Source organism: Haemorhous mexicanus, chromosome 9 (genome assembly GCF_027477595.1).
Source record: "Haemorhous mexicanus isolate bHaeMex1 chromosome 9, bHaeMex1.pri, whole genome shotgun sequence".
In the NCBI taxonomy this organism is placed as follows: Eukaryota; Metazoa; Chordata; class Aves; order Passeriformes; family Fringillidae; genus Haemorhous; species Haemorhous mexicanus.
Genome location: NC_082349.1, coordinates 31,092,056 through 31,099,451, shown reverse-complemented (window position 1 = coordinate 31,099,451; position 7,396 = coordinate 31,092,056).

Sequence of the window (7,396 nt, the reverse complement as noted above, 5' to 3'; positions counted from 1 at the left end):
CCTTTATGGCCCTTCAGTCAGTGTGCCCAGCTGCAGCTCGCACTGATGCCCACCTCTTCTCTCCTCCTTCTCATGCCATCTGGGAAAAGATCCTTATTTCCCATCACCCTCCCTCCTGGTGCTTGAGCTCAGCAGCCTGGGGCCACCCCCTGTCACAGGGACAGCTGTGTCACTGCTCTGCAGGCAGCTCAGGCTCCAAGCCAGCACCATCACATCCTCCTGCTTGGTCAGGTGATAGCTTTCCCCACCAGGAAATCCTTCGGGTCACACAACAAGTATTTTTATTTCAACTTATTTGCAGTCAATGCTGTTTCATATTTCAAAGTCGCTTTTTGTGTTCTGAGGAGGAGGGAATAGCCCATGAGTGCTTTTTTGAAGGTGGTGTCTCTAATTTTCCTCTCAGACATATGAAAATGCAAATCCTTTCCAAGTGGCATTAGACCTTTGAATCCAGCAATCTATTTGTGTGGCAGATTTGTTCCTAGTCCCTGAAGCCTTGCCCTGCCTCAGAGCTGTGCTGGAGTGCTCTCTGCTGTCAGCATCAGCACCTCCCCTCTGGCTGGAGCCTCAGTGGGAGCGGGGGCCTGGCACTTGCAGGTGCCTGGGTGGGCTCAGGTCAGCTGGGCTGGCCCTGCCTGGCCCTGGGACACTGGCACCAGCACTGAAAAACTTTCTCTCTCTCTTGTCCATATCCTGAGATGTTTCCAGGAGCAAAGGGGCCCTGTGACTTTGAAACAGCCAGCAACAACCTGGTCCCTCTGCCTTGAGGGGAGCCAGGACAGCCCCCACAGCTGGGGAGACATGAAACCCATTAATCATCTCCCTGCACCGTGCCATTGCATGAAATTGGATTTAGCACCATTAGCAGAGCAGCTTCTGAGCAGCTCCTCGACTCCTGCTGAAACCACTCTCCCATTGCAAAGCTGATTAACAGAGTGCGTCCGCAGTGTTAATTAACCTAATGAACCCTGACGATAAAATTGGAGCCCACTTAATCCCCGGTGCCCGCTGTGCGTGCAGGTGAAACAGCTCGTGGTGCCACAGCTGCTGCAGCGAGTCCAGGGGACTTGGCACTGGGCTGCTGGCTCTGTGCAGCCCCAGGGCGTGGGGAGGGAGTTGGTCTTTGCCCTCTTCACTCACAAAATTCCATGGAGGGTTGGAGGAGGCAGATGGACAACTCACATCAGAGCAACTCCTCAATGTCCTCCAACCCCCTGGGCTGGAGCAGTAACCTCTGCAGAGACCCCAGGTCCCACCCCAGGCACTTCTGCACAAAGGAAAGGAAAACAATGAACTGCTCAGGGCTGTGGCAGAGTCTGTGGTGTCTGGCTGTGCTGCCCTGGCTGTGACAGGCTCAGGCCTGTGGGGACGAGGCAGGTGAAGGACAGGGTGAGGAGGGGAGCTGGGCATGCTCCTGGCCCGAGGGCAGCCCCCAGCTGAACCAGAGCCACAGCCAAGCCCCGGCCCAGCCTGCCTCTGAAGCTGCTCCAGACTGCTGCAAGGAGATAGCTGCAGCAGCATTTCTGTCCTGGCATGAACAGAACTCTGTGGTAAAGGAGAGTGAGCTGGGAGCTGGCCATGCTGGAGCTTTGGGGACAGCTGGGGACAACTGCCACGCACTCCACACAGCTATGGGGTGCCTGCAGGTGACGTGAATTCTCCAGCATTTGGTGCTTTCTGGTTCTGACAGGGTTTCTCTCTGCAGAGATGGATTGTCACTTGGCCAGAAATGCTGGGCTTGAAGCAGGGAGTCATCAGGCAAGTGATCCTGGCCACAGCTCTGCAGATCATGATAGCCCCTTCTGGCCCTTAAGCTTGTGAATCCATGAATCAGATCATTATCAAAATGGCTATGCCACTTCCCTGTGACATAACAATCATTTGAAATATATTGTAATACATAGAATATGAAAGAGGAATGTCCCATGGGAACAAAAATGTCAAAAAACCCCAGGAATTCCATCTCTTACAGTAAGTCAGCAAGTGGCCTTTTGTGCTGTTTTTAGGAAAAGGAGAATCAGCCCCCTCCTGCCTCCCAGGAGCCTTGCTCCCTGAGTTCCACCCACCTCTCCCTAGCCCCGACTACCTGCTCAGTAGCCCCGAGAAGTGGTGGCACGAGCAGGGCTGTGGAGTCAGAGAGCAGCCCAAGGAGAAGCTGCCTTTCCTCACTGGAGCTCAGTTACTCCCTTTCTGTCCATCTCCTGGAGTTCTGGGGGCTCAGAGCCTCCCGGGGTGCACCAACAACTCCGGGGAGGAGTTAAGGGGCCAATTTAAAGGCAGGGTCAGTCACTGGGAGGCTTCATCCTGCACTTGCTTTGTGCCTGGCCACCCTCAGGCTGCTCTGTTCAGAGGAAAAGATCCAAAACTCACCGGAGAAAACTCTTCTGAGCCCAGAATGAAGATGAAATGCGAAGCACTTTTTCCTGGAGACTTCTAATTGAGAAATGTGAGACCAGCATAAGAACTTGTGGGAACCTTTGCATGTCTGGATTTCTAGAGGGAGTCTCAGGGACTGGAGTCAGGGCAGTGAAACTGGAGAGAAGCAGTATTTCAGCTGCCCAAGTTGTTTACAATTGCAGGATGATGGGTATAGGAAAAAAATGAAAAATAAAGTAAATGGGAAAATGAGTAAGATTATTTTTCTATTTTGAACTTGAAATACTCCATTCTGTGGCTTGTCCTGCAGATAAGCAAATGACAGATACTTCAAGTCCACCAAGATGAAGTTATTTAATATTCCTTCAACATGGAGAGAAATGGAAATGAAGCCTAATAAGGCTCCTGAACTCTTTCTTTACTACCCTCAGAGACAACCAAAAGGCATTTAATTTCCTGCAACCCAAGAGCATAAACCACACTCAGACACTTCATAAAACCCATCAGGCATCTTTCCCAAAGATTCAATAAGTAGGACAACATTTTCAAGAAGCTGCCTGGAGCTGAGGAGCCCAGTGCCCCTGCCTGCTCCCCTTCCTGCCCCGCTGTGCCCTGCTGCCAGCCCAGCCGGGGTGACCCTTGGGTGGCAGCAGCCCCCCTGGCAGGGGCAGGGCCCTGTGCCCGCCTGGCCCTGGCAGCAGAGGTGCAGGCTTTGTTTTGCCCCCTGTGCCCGGGTCAGAGCCCTGAGCTGCACCCCTGATGCCTGGCACAGACAGAGCAAGGTGCAGAGGGGGCAGTCCTGCTGTGGGACGGTGCTGAGGGGGGATGAATCCCCTCCCAGGGCTGCTCAGCAGGATGGGGGCTGTCAGAGGGGTCTGTCTGTCACAGCGAGTGCCCAGCTGTGGGTGCTGAGCCCCACGGCAGGGCCTGGCAGCCCTCCTGTGGTTTCACAGCCCCACGGCTCCCACAGCACCCTGCGGGAAGCCTGAGGGAAGCCTGGCAAGCCCCTGCCCAGGGCAAGGCTGGATTCTGGAGGGTTGCTGCTGAAGTAGAGGGAAGATGGTTGGATACACAAGCAGGCTGGCTTCCCCCTGGGAGCCGTGTCAGAGTGTGGCTCTGGGCAGGCATGGAAAAGGAATCCCACCCACAGGTGGCATGGCATGGGCAGGGGGCTCTGCCCACCCACGCTGCTGCTCAGAAAAAGGCCCAGGTAAGAAGAGAAGGCTCTGAGCTGTGTGCACACAGGCCTGCAGGGAGGATGGGGGCATCCCCTTCCATGTTGGCCTCCTCTCCTGCAGCATTGGGATGATTCAGAGAAGGGGAGCAGGCCAGGGAGTGTTTGCTGCCCCCCCCCCCCCCCCAGGTGAGAAACAGGGAACCCTGCTGCCTCTGCACCTGGGCAAGCAGATTCCAGAGCCACTCCATCTTTGCCCCACACCTTAATCTTGCAGCAAAAGAGTTCAGCGACCAAATTACTTCTGCTAAAGGGAGAGGTCCCAGTGCCGTGGAAAAGACCTGTGGGTAAAAAAGGAAATGATGTGACTGCACAGTGGCAGTTTGGGCATCCCCTCCCTGGTCTGCACTCTTCCAACTCTGTGCCATGGGCAACAGATCCTGAAAAGTAAAGGGAAGGTTCCTGTGTGTACCCACTCCTGGGGCAGGACGGTGTGCTCAGGGAGCAGTGCCAGGGAGGGGCACAGCTGGTTTCTGTGCAGCAGGCAGCCCTTCTATATCACACACGGAGCTGGAAGGAGCCCAAAACCTGCAGCTGTGTTGAGCAAATTGGATCGTTGTATTAGAAACCCAACAGGAGGAATCTGTGAAAAAGAGCAGCTTGGTGCTCGCTGGTTCTCATCTGAAGAGGGATGCAACAAGGCAAACCCCCTTCCCTCCGTTACCTTGGCCACGAGATGAGGGGGATGACAGCTTGATATCCCTGCCATCACATCTCCTGCTGCCCGTGCAAACAGCCTGCCAGACCCTCCCAGCCCTGCCTGCCTCCCCGGCTGACACGGCCCTGCTGGGAGCACGCAGCACCCGAGCCCCAGGGGTCTGCAGAGCAGAACATGCAAGCCAAGGCACAACAAGCCCCTGCACAGCCTGGTGCAGCTGGTGAAAAGCCCTGCCCTGAGGCCTGTGGCGATGGGTGGCTTCAGGGCACGGGCAGTAAGAGCCAGGCAGACAAGTGCCATTTCTGGTGCTGCTGGAGGGGGATGTCAGAGACCCTCCTGGCTGTAGGTGCCCAGGACCCACTCTGGGCTGCTCACTGTGCACTCTGGATGTGCCATTGAGCACCGGAGCAGCAGGGCATGTGCCATCCTGGCCACTGGGCTGTGGGGCTGGTCTCATGGCTGTGCCCCATTTGGGAGAGAAGGGACCTGCAGCCCCCCAGGGAATTCCGGGCACAGCCAGCTGTGACTCCACTTCCAGACCCTTTGCCAGGAGAAACCTCAGCACTCCCTTTGCTGGCAGCATGACATGAGCTGTTCTGCAGGAGGCCTGGTTGGGAGCCCCAGCCAGCAGCAGCACCAGGGGCTGATCTGTCACTGTGGAGGGCAGCAGCTGGCAGGGGAGGCTCAAGCAGGACTTGTGCTGCCTGTGGCCATTAGCCCCCGGGGATGGCAGCGCAGAGCCCACCTGCAGGAGTGCGGGAGTGCCAGGGCTCCCTGTGCCTGGGCTGGCACAGCCTGCAGCAGGCATGGGTGCCTGTTGCAGCACACTCAGAAAGAGGAGCCCAAGTTAAATGTCAGCTGGGATTTGGCATTTTATCTCCGAGTGGGGCGAGTGACCTTTCTGGAGGCGGTGGGCACGTGTTCCCAGCGCAGCTGGGGGAAGCACCTGGCCAGGCACTCAGCTTTGGCAGGAGCTACATCCATTCTCTGCTGATTCCTTGCTGCCCTTGGGTCACTGTTAAACTTGTCAAGAGTGATTTACAGCTGTGTCAACAAGTGGGATCCAGGCTGCCGGTCCTCCCTGCGGGGGGGAAGAGGAGGAATATCAGCAATAGTTCCCAAAGCACAACACGGACTGGAAGGCTGGAAGAGCGTAGCTGCTCTCCCCACCACAGGCTTGCCTCCTCAGCAGGGTTGCTGTAATTGCTCTGCATTTCCCAGGGTCTGATATGCCCCTGGACATTTGTCTCACCATTCAACGCAGCTGAGTCAGTTTGGCAGGGCTGAAATTCAGACTGCTGCTCACAGGGGTCGGTACCTTCAGCTTGTCTCTGCAGCACGACAAGAGGCGACGTGCTTGTCTCCCCAAAGCCACACAGCCCTTCCCTCCCAGGGAAGGCTTTGTGTCTTGAACCCCAGAATCACCAAAGTTGGCTGTTTGGCCCCAGTCCAGCCCCTGCCTCTGGACAGGGCTATCACCAGCCCTGCATCTGGCCCTGACTGTTTTAGCTGCCTTTGATTTCTCCAGATTTCTCCTGAGCTGGGGGCAGGGACCCAAACCAGCTCTGTCTCAGATGCAGCCTTCCAAGCACCAAGCAGAGGGCAGCAAGTCCCCTTCATCTCCTGGTCTTGTTCCCCCCAAAGGAGGCCAGGATGTGGCTGCCTTGCCCTGCCATGCCTGTGCAGGCTGGCATGCCCGTGGGCCTGTTTCTGAGGAGGAAAACACAAACCCTTGTCCTCCCAGAGGTGTCAGAGAGCTGCCACCAGCCACAAGGCCATCACCATGGAGCAAAGGCTCTGGCTGGCCGTGGGTGAAGCTGGGTCAATGCACAGAGGAGGATGCTGAGCTTCTGTGTCACTCCAATGAAATCCAGCCCCCTGCCCCTCGCACAGCACCGAAGGGCTCAGCAAGCCAAGCCGAGGAAAGACACGATTCACTTCTGTTTAAGGTCACAGCTGCCTACAGAGCCCTTCTGCTCCCTTGGAAGAGCTGCAGAGCCCTTCAGCTGGCATCAGGCATTGCCTCCTCGTGGCAACAGGCCCTGCTTCTCAGGAACCCTTCTGCCTGCTGCATCCTGACTCCAAGCAGGGAACTGGGGAATTTCCTGCCATAATGCTTTTCTGAGGTCAGCTGGAGGAAGTACACGTCGTCACTCCCTGGAGACCCTTGGAAGCAGGACTGGAGGTACATGGCATTTTCCTTCTGCTTTATGGCTGGAACAATATGGACAGAAAGGATTCATATGTTGGAGGGAAATACTGCTGCCACCACAGAGCTGCACATGGCTGATGTTTATTTCCCAATGAGGAGAATTACTGTAATCACTGACAAATCTATAATTGCCAATAAAAAGCAGCAATGGAAGCAAGCACATGCTGGAGCACGTCATCCCATTGCCAAGAAATACACCCACAAGAGCTGCCATTCTCCCTCTTTTACCTTCAACAGGTGAAGAAAATTGCCACACGTTTGCTCTGTGGGGCCTCAGACTCAGCTGGGTCACCTTCCCATACAGATGGCCTGCCTGTTCTGAGGTGATGGAAAAGTCCCTTCTCTATCTCCCCTTAAAATTTCTGCGTGGTGAGTGGGTTCTGCTTCTCACTGGGGGCTATTCACATGTGAGTCAGCTGTGGTGGAGCTGATTTAAATGTATCATCCTGACAGTAAAACCTGCTGGGAAAAAAATTACCTTAATGAGAAATCCTTGAGAAGGTTGGAGCAACTGTCCTCACAGCTCTGCAGAAGGAATTCTGACAGCAGAGCATGGATGTCTGCTAGGGAAAGGCAGATCACAGAATCCCAGGATGGTTTGGGTTGGAAGGGACCTTTTAAAGCCACCTAGTCTAATCCCCTTGCAATGAGAAAAGACATCTTCAACTACAGCAGGTTGCTCAGAGCTCTGTCCAGCCTGATCTTGAAGGTTTCTAGGATGGGGCCTCCACCAGCTCTGGGGAAGATGTTTGCTGGACTCAGGGCTGCTGGCTGGGGAGGGTTTGAAGCTGCAGGCAGAACAGGAGTCCCACGGCTATGCCCCGCTCTCACACATGAGAGGGCTGAGAAATAACCTGATTCCCCAACTGCACGTGCTGGGATTGCTCTGGCAGGACTGCATCTATGCAGGAATTCC